This window comes from Manis pentadactyla, chromosome 9 (assembly GCF_030020395.1).
Source record: "Manis pentadactyla isolate mManPen7 chromosome 9, mManPen7.hap1, whole genome shotgun sequence".
Taxonomy (NCBI): domain Eukaryota; kingdom Metazoa; phylum Chordata; class Mammalia; order Pholidota; family Manidae; genus Manis; species Manis pentadactyla.
In genome coordinates this window covers 46,299,332-46,312,811 of record NC_080027.1, presented here as the reverse complement: position 1 = coordinate 46,312,811, position 13,480 = coordinate 46,299,332, and the positions used below count along the sequence as shown (strand labels likewise).

General features: G+C 37.7%; 1 pseudogene; it reads left to right on the top strand.

The window, feature by feature from the left end:
- Positions 1 to 8,197: 8,197 nt before the first annotated feature.
- Positions 8,198 to 9,404, top strand: LOC118933023 (TBC1 domain family member 12-like; annotated as a pseudogene).
- The last annotated feature ends 4,076 nt before the right edge of the window (positions 9,405 to 13,480 follow it).

Genomic DNA, 13,480 nt, shown 5'->3' with positions numbered 1-13,480 from the left:
ATGATGGCATTTTTCTTCCCTTGAATGGAGTCCAACCTTACTTCATATTCTTCAGTATACTTGAAAACCATAGGTCATTCTGGAATACACAAAGCTAATCATTTTAAAAAACGTTTCCACAAGAAATCACACATTTAACCAGAACTGATGAGATTTACAATTTCTTAACTTCTCACATGTATAAATCACACATTCCTTCTGGTCATAACACACTCTCCAAAAAATAAGTTTCAAAAAGGAGCTTCTCATATTTATGAATTGAACTTTCGTGTTCCCGTTAACTGTTTTTAAACATTTCCTTAGAAGGAATCTGTTTAAACAAAAGTATTTTGGAGATGTCATCACGTGATTTCAGAATACCCTCTCCTGCTCTACTCTCCTGTAAGACATTTCTTTTCTCTGCGTACAGAAAGATTAAATATGCACATGTCAAACAGGATGATTCAGAGTTAAAAGCATCAATTTACATTAGCACAGGCATAAGCACTTACAATTTCAATGTTTCCAGTGTTTTCTTTGCCATTCCTTTAGAGAGGGTAAATGAATTTGGAGAATATACATATCTCCATTGTTATCCCCACTCACACTGAAAACCTTGACTTCAATTTCTTTTGCTAAGTTAAGATTCTCCATTATTTCACATCCTCTCTATTTTAAAGCTGATGTGTGGAGAGACATTTAACATAAAGTAGGATTACTCCTTTAATTTGATTGAATTTGCTTATAACTATTATGTAGATCTCAGATAGTTGATGTGATCAGGGATACACAAGGGGATCAGAGGATAGACAGCATTCACAAAAGGGAAAAACCCAAGTGGTATCCATTAGAGGAATTCCTTAAATGAATCATGTCACAGCCTAGTGATCTCACATGAGAAAAGGTTTGGTGTTGGGAATTTGCTGATCCCTAGATGATAGTATGACTCAACATAGGCCATGTGAAAACGGTGTCAGGAATGAGGGTTAAAAACTGTTTCCTATCACCAAAGCAGCCTCCTGTTAGTACAGCGAAGAGATGACCTGCTTGTAGTGCATACTAATGGAAGGGTCCTCTATAAATCTAGGTGAGGATGTCCACTATGATTATTATTGTTCAGCAGTATTATTCTAGGAGTACTACCCAATGTAATAAAACAAAAAAAAAACATGTGAAAATATGTCACTAATGTTGTTAACTTAGAGATCAAATGTAGAATAATATGAATAATGTGATTCCATTAAAAATATATGTGTGTACAATATATATGCCATAAAAAACTTTTTGGTAGTGAGATAGGGAAGATATACTTATGTTTTTTATTTTCTGTTCTTCTCCAATTATTGGCACTCAGGAATATGTATTAATTTTGGTAATAAACAAGAGAAAACTCTAACTCAGAATCCCTTAAGCTATAGCCCTTCATTTCTTTCTAACTTTTAAACATATTTATAAATACTTCACACAGTCATTGTCAAAACAGTATTGTTATTTCTTAACCAAACGTATGTGTCTTTCACAACCTACATATAAGAAATCTTGAATTAAGAATTCTGTAATTTTTCCCTTTATGTAAATTTTGGCTTTTATTCTTTCCTTTTTCTCTTTTGACTATAGGAATATGCATAGCTGTGGGGTGAATGGCAGAATTTCCAGAATTTCCCGCCTGGCCTTAGTCCATTTACATACCACTGGATGTTTCAGAGCCTCCAGTGGACCCTATGCAAGGGATGGAGAGAAAACGGCCATTCCCTCCTCCCCTTTGTTCCTGGTACCTAATTGGTCTGGTGTCAGTCAGTCACCACGCCCCGCCCATGGAGTTCCGGGTGTTGGGGGGAAGGGGAAGAGAAATGAGACCTGAAGCCACTGTGGGAGGAGGTGGATGGAACCTGGCCTGGCTAGCGAACCGGAGCAACCTGTGAGCAATAAAATGGTTTCTCCCAACTTGCCCTTCCCCTTGCCTTACTTTGGTTTCACTGGATTCATAGGGGAATTTGTTCCAGGTGGGGAACCGCCTTACTCCCAGAGCTACAATAGCCCAGGAAAATTTTGTCGTGAAGAGTTAAGCAATCAGCATAGGAAATAAAACCACAAAGAAAAATCCAATATCCACAATAATGAAATTTCATGCTATCAAAATGATGATTTAAGGTAATTTTAATTATATGAGAAAAATTTCAAAATGGCTAAAAATAACAGAAAACCAAATCATTTACATCATATAATCCCATGTATGTTTTAAAATTAAAAAGTTCGTAAGAGGAAAAAGACCAGACCAAAATGTTAACAGTTACATGAGGACAGGTCACATATTTCTGTCTTTATACTTCTTAGTTTCCAAATCATGTTATTTTTTCAACGAGTACATATTAACCTTTGTAAATAGGAAAAAGTTAATATCAAAAAAACGTTAAACAACAAAATAGAGATTCAAGTAAATAAAAGTTGTTAAAAACAAGAATTAAATTTATGGGTATAAAGTAGAAGATTGAGGCAATTCTATGCTGACATGCGGAGATTTCAGAAAAGAGCTGAAGAGAGTCAATTCTGTAGGAGTGTCTCATTTAATTTGTGGAGAATGGTGTCTTGAGATTAGATTTATTTTTCCAGGATCCAAATTAGCAACTTTCAGATTGTGCTGAGAAGCCAAGGGAAAAAAGAATGCAGAAGACAGATAATCTTTGGTCTCTGCAGGCAGTCATTCCTCCTTTGTCAGAGCTTTCATAATGGAGTACTCCTACATTCCAGCTGAGCAGGCTTGTCTCCATCTTGTCAGCACATAGAAGAAAATAAAACTGCAGGCATCTGAGTTACTTACTCATCAGGAGCTAAAGCTAAATAAAGAGGTGGCAGGGTGGAGGTGGGTGGTGACGGCATGAATCCTAAGCACTAGATTCCAAGGCATAAGTATTTAGGCTGCAGAGAGTACCTGTAAACCAGGGATGTAACTGAATAGACAGAATGCAAAGGCAGGAGTCTTCCCTGGGGAAAAATAAGACAAGATGGGCATCCATGTATAGCCAACTTCTTGTGTACTGCATTTTAATGCAGGATCTCAAAAAGTGAGTGTGTTGTCTTCCACCCCATTTCTCTCTTACTTCTGTTAAATTAATTAAACAAGGGGGCCATTAGACTGAAGTGGCTTTAATGCCATGGTAGCCTACTTAAGCAAATCAAAATCTAAGCCTATAAATGCCTCAAGGTTATAAAACTGGAACCTAAGGACAAGCAATCACAAACAGCCAACTAGGCTTTAAGCTATAGCTGATCAATAATTTCCTTTTTTTGCTTCCACACTGTCTCTATAAGTCTTCCTCTGCCTCCTGTGGCAGAATGCCCCCAGCCATGTCCAATTTGGTGCTGCCTGACTGAAATGGATAAATGCTCAAATAAACTCTTAAAATTTTTAACATGCCTTAGTTTGTCTTTTAATATTTTTGTCAACCATACCTCCATTGCCCCAATTCCCTGTGCTTTTTGTTTCCTCTCATATACCTTTAGTCAAGAAATCTCGAAGAAGCGTTCTGCAAATCTAGTCTCTCATTCCTGTTTCATTGCCACTATCATTTAGAATCTCATTCCCTCTCACAGGGGCTCCTGAAATCATCTCTTCAATGTTTCCATTCAAATCTATTTGATATACTCAGTTGGTTGAAACACACTTCTTGATTTTCTCAACAACTTATGACCTCCTCTTCCTCTTAGCCAAAGTAACATTGTCATATTTGCTATATTCTGTTTGTGTAATCACTCCTTTATTGGAGGGTCATCAACATACAATTAACCTACTCCTTGTCTCACAGACTGCCATCGTGTCCTCACAGTCTGCGTCCTCTTTTGAACAAGACTAAGCACTATGGTGACTGGAAATCAGTCGACAGTGTTGGTGATTTTCAGCAATACCATTTTGGACTGTGCAAAATATAAGTGTACCCCATTCTGGGGCTGCTTTGTCTTACCCTACATTCCAGGGTGCAGAGAAAGTTGATGTCACATGCTTCTGCTCATGTACTGTCCATTGCACAGGAAAAAGAACAGTCCCTACAGGGGTTCTGTGCCCAGTGGAACTGGACTGTCCAGCTCATCCTGGTCTGCCCAGGACTCTCCCTATTTTAACACCAAAAGTCTCTCATCCCAGGAAACCCTTCAGTCTCAGGCAAATCGGGATGGTTGGTCACCCTCAATAGAACTGAATATGGCTCTGGTCAAAATGTATGGAACTGACAAGATTTATGAGGTCTGGCATTTTAAAGAAACTTCCACATAACTCTTAGTGAGTATGTTCATCCTGTGCTGTAAAAATGAGGTTTCCAATTTCTAAACTATGAAGGGCAACATAGTGAGGAATGATTATTAAAAAATAGGCTATTGAGTTAAGCTACTATGAGATGCATTCAACAGATATTGAGTACTTACATGCCAAGCACCCTTCTAAGTATTACAAATAGAGAAATGAGCAGAATAAAGTTCATTATTTATAAACCTCCAGAGAACAAATATTCAGAAATATAGTCAGAACCAGGTGAGCATGCTCTTCTGAATGAATTGTGGGCTAAATGTTCATAATGGTCAAATCTTCCCAATACTGATTTGGTGAGGATGTCTTGGAAACCCAACAGCAAAATGTTTTCATATTTTTAATGATATTCCTACTATTTTCTAATCTTTATTCCACTCTTATAAGAAGTTGGACATGCAGCCTCAATATAAGTATATTTACAAATTACATATATATATACCACTGTACTACTTTTGTGTATGCAAAAATAGAAATGGAAAAAGGCTGTCCTGAGGCACCCTTGAGATGTGTGCATCCAGCTTTAGAGATGGCTGATACATCCTATGTCAGTTCATAGACAATGTGATAATGGCTTGCTGGAAGAATGTAAAGGACACCTGCACTGCTCAGACCACCTGCTTCTTCACACGCTGATTTCACCGCAGGATGTGCACTCCTGGGTCTTTAGGACTTGCTTGACCATGTGTAGGGCCACTGTCATTACCAAAACATGCATTCTTAACAGCAGAGAGGTAGACTCTCTGGGAGACCCTCCTAATATATCCTGAAGTATTAGGGTAACACAACTAAACCCAGTAGTGAATGTGACTTGGGAGCAAGTCAAGGCTGCCAGATGTAAAGCTTTAAGCCAGCTGTTGCACATGCTAGGCTAAGGGAATGCTGGCATGATTTTGACAGTTGGAATTTAATTATTTCTCGGGGAAGAAACACCACAAGCATCTGGGTTCAGCACAAGGCTTGCTTCTATGACAGGTGAATGAAAATGAGTGCAAAAAAAGAAATCAGGGAGTTGTACCACAAGCATGCCATTACCACACTAGTTTGCTGGACAACCTGTCATGACTGAGTCCTTTGTTTCTGGATCCTCTAATTTGGGACAAAGCTATTTCATGGAGGGGACAAAAAACTTTTGGAAAGTTGGGAAAAGATGCTCTTAGTGGGGGAAGGTTCCTTTTTCACGCCTCTGATTTTCATGATAAGGATTTTCCACCTAAACCTCTAGCTCTAGGTGCTACTCCTCCTCTTAAGTGGATTAACTGAGCTGGAGAGGGAACTGGGCAGGTACGACTGGCCCTGCCACCCACTTCGCCCTGGGAGCCTGCCTGTCTACAGACAGTAGAAGCTCTGCTGATCTGTAACCCTGGGAGTTTTCAGGATTGACGGTAAGGTATCAGCCTCATGCCAGAGTTCAGGATTAGGAATCTACTGTGGCCACACATCTAAGCCATATACTTCCAACCAAGTTTTATTAATCAAAGCGTTTTTTCACCTCCATCTGCCTTACTCCTTCGCAAATTAGACTAAGAAAAAAAAAAGAGATGTCATTTTTTGGGTCTTGTAACACCCCAATATTTATTTCAAAGTGTACCTGTGGGTGTTTGCTCCTTGCAGTCATTGCTCAGGGAGTGCAGTGCAGCTTACCTAGTGTCCAAATCAGAAAATAGCTGTGGAAATCACATGCAGAACCAATTCCTATGAACTATGAACATAGTGTGGGTGTGTAGTGGACAGAGCCTATGACAAGAATGTAATTGAACAATGCTTTCCATGTCCACAATGTCCTGAAGTGCAGAATCCTAAAGGATTCTGTAAACATTTAAAATGTATCCTGCCAGGGCAGGAGAAACCACATCATAAATGTGAATTTTAAGCACATAGTTCTTTTTAAAAATTGCCATGACTAATTATAAACCATGTTGGCTCAACAGATGTACCCCCATTCTATCATCTTTCTTTCTGGAAGCATAATACCAAGAGGCTATATGTTTTGTATAGCCTCTTGAAAGGCTTCAAACATTCCTCTGCCTGAGTACTGCCTGAGAATCCATCATATACATGCCTCTGAGATGAGGCGATGGACATCTCAGACACTCAGGAAGCATGAAGGAAGGCATGTAATCTTCCAGGACCCCATTGTCAAGCACCACCATGGAGTAACCTGGACCTGCCAGGATTATTTTTAAATCCATCCCCACAACAAGATCCTTACCATGTGTTACTTTTTGTGAGTCTTAATCTCAACTGGCTGAAGGGAGGTATTTCTCTTTTGATACACCAGGCTAGCATTTTATAAAGAAAGCAAGAGTTGATTAAAAATTAAATGGAAAATAAGACAGTTGCTCTTACCATCAAGAGGCAGCTAAGTGAGAGAGGGTTTCTTGGGGGCCCTGCTGAGTATTGCTTCACCCCAGGTCGCAAGTCTTCTGACCTGCCTCCAATCAATGTAGGGTGCAGCCAGGTGGTACCAGGTATGCCAGCATCAAAATGCATCGAGGAATGCTGGCCCTCTTGAGGAAAGCATGACCACCCTTCCACTTGCCATCTGGACACAAGAATGAAGCTTTACATGGCTTTAATTTAAATAAGCTTATAAAAACCACATGGCAGTGCTTCAGCAGCATCTCACTCTTATCTGTGAGAGGAATACTATGAGCATCTTGAATTTCTATTTTTCCCTTAAGTGTACTTTTGGGGTGTAAGCAGCTTTATAAAAGGAGCTGAATGACCAGGACAATGTCTGTCAAGAAGTCTCAGGTCACCTCAATTGGTAGAACAGAAAAAATACACCAGTGATTTCTAGACCGGGCTGCTGCCACTCTTTGGCTTCTAGAAAGTTCCTGTTGCTAGGTTACTAAGAAGGTCACCAAACTGGACCACCTCAAAAGTCTCTTTCATTCTGTTGTCTGAAAGTCTCTAGGCCTTCTGTGGCTGAGGCAAAAGCTCAGGGTACATGTGATCAGCCATTACATGGTACTTTAGTTCCAAGTAGGTGTCAAAAGATAATTTTCAAAGACAGGTAAAATCATGATTCATACACATATAAATACATGTGGAAGATTTTATTTAACTCATTCATGACAAAACTAATAAAGTGTTACAACCAAGTCAAAGGAGCATGTCTGTTTCTAGGATAACAGTTACAGGTCAGGAGTAATCAAAGGACTGTGCTAATAGAGCCAAGACTGGTCTTTTGATTGTTTCTCACCTGGACAGAGTTTGCATGTCTGTGGACAAGAATTATTTAGCATTGCTGTCACTTATCTACAGTTTACAGAATCAGAATCTGAAAACCCAGTTGTGCTTAAGAATGACAACATATACTTTTCCATTTGAGCACAAACTTCTCCCTACAGTTTCCCTGCTTTTGATCAAGAAGAATCTCAAAGATTCCTGATCACAAAATGAATCTGGTTTCATTAGATTTGGCCTGATTATTTACATAGGTGCAGCAGGAATGCAAGTTCACCAAAAGGCCACCTTTATGTCTGCTCTGCTGGGTGTTTCCACAAGGAATCTCAGTTGGACCTCTAAATGCCTCTATTATTTGCTGTCCTGAAGGTAGGAAACCAAGTCCAAGAAATTCTATCCACCAGAGTTCATCTGCAATACCTATACATTTGGGTGACTTTCTCTCTCCTCAAAGTCCTCAAAACATTCATAGGCTCCTGGTTTGCCATTAAAGTGACCTCCCTTACCAGCTCTAAGGCTGGACCCTGTAAGCCTGTTAACTGGGAGGGCTTTGTCAGCACTGTCTCCGTAAAGTCGACCTTAGTTCTGAAAAGTGACTGATCAGGAGGTTAGCAAACGGCCGCCTCCCTCACCCTTGCAGCCATGTCCCCCTGGAGGGGCCTGGCGATGAGGTGATTGACGGTGTGAGCAGCTTGTTCATCACAGAGCTGCTGCTTGGCAGTTGCAGACATGGAATTTATGCACTTGGAGCAGTTGGGAGTCAGCCCCAGGGGTCTAAGAAGGGCTTGATCTTCACTCTCCCTGATGAGCACCCCTCTACCCGCCTTAGGTTGTACAAAATCTTTTCCGAAAAGGATAAAAGGAGCTCACATCAGTTATCCATGATGCTCCTGTTTGGAAATTATTTGGTAAAGTCCCTCCTGGAGAGAATCATCAGAAAACTTCCAAAACTCATTCTGCAGGAATATGAAGCAAGAACAGGGAGGCCTGTAAACATTGAAGATTTCAGTCTTCAAGACACAGGAATTTTGAATCTGAGTCACTTTCTACCACCATTCTAATTCTTGAGTCTGTATGGGCCACCATATGATTGCTTTTGTGTCCTGTTTAGGAAATCTTTGCCTACTCCAAGGAAATCTTCCTGCCCAATCTGTGGAAGAAGCTCTACCTCACCAACAAGAACATTAGACTTTAAGGCTGGGTCTCAGAATTGTAAAATTAAAGCAGTACATTAAAATAAAGGAAAAAAAAGCACCTTGACTTAAGCAGGAAGAAAATATTGCAAATGCAGTAGTAATTTGCACTAGTGAAATGCTGCCCAGTTGGCAATTAATGCACGGTAGGAGGGAAGTTGGGGAATTGAGGCACAGGGATTGCCTCCTCGTGTTCATGGCAAAGTTTGGGGTTTAGCTGTAGGAAGTAATCTAAATATCACTCTAGAACTTGATGAAATATTCCCCTTAAGAGGAAAGGAAGGGTAGAAAAGCTTCAGCAAAACACGTTCTTTCTAAACATCATTCTCTCTGATACAGAAGATGCATTTGTTAGTGATCCAGAAGCTGGCCTGGAATCAAGATGAGTATCTCCTACTCATGTCCATCTCTCTACATCTCTCAGAAGGACAGCCCATAGCATGATCTTTTAGATAGTTATCTTAGGATAACATTATGTTACAGACCTGATGTTATGTCCACGGGATGTCCTTTATTTCGGCAGTGCTCATTCTCAATTTGGAAAGGGTAGATGCCTACATTGCATTTGGAAATCTTATTAATTGCCAGTTGGCTTTTTCTGTGTGGGTTGCTGCAAGATGCTGAAATATTTTGAAACATTTGAGGTATTCTTTGAGGACAATTTCTCCGAACTCTTTCTTCACATCAAGAGTTATGGTCCTACACCATACATACACTGGATAGACTGGATCTTCACACTGTAACAAAAATTACTAGACTGGCCTGTCCAGTCTAGGATGCATTTTTTCAGAGATGGGGAGAAATTTTTGTTTAGAACTGGGTTTTGTGTCTATAACGAGGAGACAGGGAATAACAGTACCATTTTCAAGAGCTAATCTTCATGATTAACAGACTGACAGAAGTGTAAAAAAGCATTTTTGATAAGTTTTCTGTTTTCTATGTAAGAAGCATGCAGTAAAGTTGGAGAAATCCAGAAGAACCAAGAGATGGAAATGACTGATTTTGAATGCTGTGTCTGAAGCAAAGGAAATGAGTAACCTACTAACAGTATTATTAAAAAAATTTTGTAGGAAGGGCCATTTTATGAAGGAAAACTGTAAATGGTTACTTCACACTCCATAATTTGGATAGAGTGAACCATTAAATACAATATTTCAAAATAGCTTTTTGGGAATACTCAATTTTTTTTTTGGTCATAATCAATTAAATAAGCATCATTCTCAAATATGACATTTCAGACAAGACCTTGGTTGCATAACCAACTTTCCCAATTATACCCAGTAAAAAGTTGGGTGTATTCTTATTGAACCTATGCAAATAACTATATTAAAAGTAAGAATATACAATAAAAGTTTCTGAGTTTGGGAGGGGAAATCAGGCAGGGAGAATATCATTTAAGAATGTTATATTTCCATTCACGAAGTCAGAATCTATTAAATTGTTATGAGGTACAGATACCTTAATAAGAGAAAGCTTGCATAGTCAGAAAATAAACATTAAAAGAACATCAACAATATTCCAAACAAATAGCTGAAATCATCTCTCATTAGTTTGTGCAGTCCTATGTTGACAAGTCTTGTTCTGCTGAACACACGGGCTTCTCGACTACACAGAGTTCTGCAACCCCTGACCCAGCTCACTGGTATACTGTGTTAAGTTGTTTAAACGATGACATCAGAAGTGTGCACCCAAGATCTATTCTTTGAAGTGTCAATAGTTTGAGGTACCTGGTACAGTCCTCTTCCATGGGCTCTGGGATGATGCTGCCTTGCTGAAGATGTGAACTCTGGCCTGCAGCTGAATGCAGAGCCTTCCGGGGAGCATCCAAGTGGTACTAAAACCATCTGTAGGTGCCAGAGACCTAAAATGATTGTGGTAATTATTGAAGAGGGTTCATAACAAGAATGATGCAACTGACAAAAGAATTTGGTTGTTTCTGTGTCATGCAAAATAAAATATCTATACATACAATGAATAAGACCATTTTCAAAGAAGATAGGGAATACTACACCTGCTTTATAATATTGGATGAAAATGTTCTTTACAGAGGACACATTCTTCAGATACACAAAATTCTTGAGCCACTTATATGTATATATATATATATATATATATATATATATATATATATATATATATGCAATATACTAAGAATATACCAAGGATGTATCAAGAATAGCAAGTAAAGAGATTTGGAGTAAGTCCTAATTGTCTGTATTTTAATAAAACTCTACAGATAAGTCTGATGTTTATGTTCACATGAAAACTACTGATGTTAGAAGATGTGAGATTCAAATTAAGGAAGAGTCCAACAAGTAAACATGTTAAATAATAATTAAAATTATGACTCGTAACACCTTATTGTTGTCTAATATCAGACAAAGCACCATCAGGGTGCTGATAAACAGAAACACTGACAAATCTCCAGGAACTTCCCATGAAGCATTCAAGTTCTAAAACATCTATATTAATAATATTTTACTTATACAAATTTAACCCAGGGAAGGCTGAGCATCTTTTCTGATTTGACAATTCTTTCCATAAAACTCATCAATAGTAACATAATAAGTAAAACTTAATTATTCTAACATCTCCACTATAAGGTAAAAAGCAAACCTTTGGATTTTAGGGAGGGAAAAGCAAAAGTTGTCAGGAGATTTGAACGCTTAATATAGGATCTTGAGTGCCTAAGAAACAGTAGTTGGATCCACTTGAAAGTGACAATAAAATATCTAAAAAAGGATAGAATGTAATACAATTGTAAAGAACTTTAGTTCTTTCATAAATGAGGAATCTTTGCTTTTAAAAATAATCAAGAATAAAGTTAATGCAAAGTCTAGAAAATTATTCTGATAAAACAGAATCTTTTGCAATCTAGGCAGATGACATACATGAAAGAACTTTTCCTATCATAGGTGATGACAATAAACAGTAAACCAAGGAGATAAGTCCATCAAATTGAGCAAGCTTTGCTTTGATTTTAACCAATTTTATAGCTTTTAGACTCAAGTTTTAAAAACCAAGGCAAATAAAATTTATTACTAGACAGAAAGTTGAATGTTGGCTGCCAAGGTGTGTGTGCAGGTGGTCGGGGGATGGGGATTTATTGTTTATGGGTGTGGAGTTTCAGCTGTGGAAGGTGAAAAATTTCTGGGGATGGATGTGGTGATGGTTGCACAACAATGTGCATATACTGAATGCTACTGAAACATACACTTACAAGTGGTTAAAATGGTAAATTATTTCCAAGTTTTGTCCTTCATTGCATTCTTTTATATCCTGAAACAAACTCATACTTTATTTTAGGACCCATTTCTCAGGGCATCTGTAAGGTCAGAACTTATTTTATAATAGTATTAAGATGTTACTCATATGTAATGCATTCATTGTTGCTGTCTTTAAATGATTCAATAAATAAGAATCATAAACATTTCTCTATATGTTTTAAGAGTGCAAAGGGGGCTTTGGAGAACAAAACAAAACAAACACACAAAATCACCAATAATCACTGCTTTAGGACAAAACTGCTCTTTTTTCTTGAAAAACAGAAAAATGCACACAGTTGCATTTCTCTATTGCTCCTCAATATGGTCTCAACCACCAACAGATTGTAAGTTTTAACCAGAGTAACTTCTACTTCACAGAGAAAACTGAGGTCAAGGATGGAGGTAATGGATAATTGTGAACTCTGTTACAAACCAGCTTTTCAGCTTTTTAACAGACCAGCAGGGCTCATAAATACATATAACACAACTTCCCATAGCTACACCCACCCCTTGGAGTACACCTTATCAAAGTGGCAAAAATGAACACATTCTTTAAGAGACCCAAAGATTAAAAAATCAGAGTCTGTAGAATATAGAGAAGCAAAAGCATGTAAACTTAAAATTATGCTTAGTAATCAATGTTTCAGTATTCTATCTTACTTAGGAATGATCTTGGTATCCAATTATTGTACACTAATTGACTCAATTTTAATATCAGTCCAAAGTTTTAAGTTACCTAAAGCTCTTAGAAATAATCTTCAAGATGACATGCCACAAAATAAAATTACTACTGAAAGAAAGAGGTTTCCAGAATAATGATGCAATTTAAACACAGATTTACATTTTCCATTATCTTAAACATTATGAGTAATGTTATTTGATTGCTTGTAAGTTGAGAAGAAAATGTATCCAAGGAGAATACTGTTAGTAATTATACTTCAATACAAATAAATCGAAGAAAATACAGAAATTTTTATTAAACCCAAATATTAAATTCATCTTATTTTCCAAAGATTTATCTAAATTCATGAACTTGAATTTTTAAAATGTTATTTAGTTGGCTTCTGCAAAAATATTTTTTTAATTTGGAACATTTAAAGTATTAGAAGTTCAATTTCACTATTTTCTGGGAATTTTAGAAATACTTGCTTTACAGGAGCACTTATTTACCTCTATCAGCCAACCAGGAAAAAATTCCTTTAACATGAGACTTTGCAATGAAATTTATTAATATCCTCTGGAAGTAGGAAAATACTACATATTCATACAATAAGAGATAAAGGCTTTTCTAAATTACAGACACATAGACATTTAAAGAGAGAAAACTTCAATTCTGAGATGTCACTTATGAGTCAGGAGTAAATACAGAAACCCCAAATCATGCCAGTCCTGGTATAAGAGTTGTTTTCCTTCCCAATGGGCACAAGACTCTTGATGTGGGCTCAAAATAGACTAACAGAGAAAAAGAACTAACAATTCAGATTCTCTATTGTCTCTCACCCGAGACAGACTAGAGCTCTATGATCCATTACCTCATTTACAGAGATTGCCAA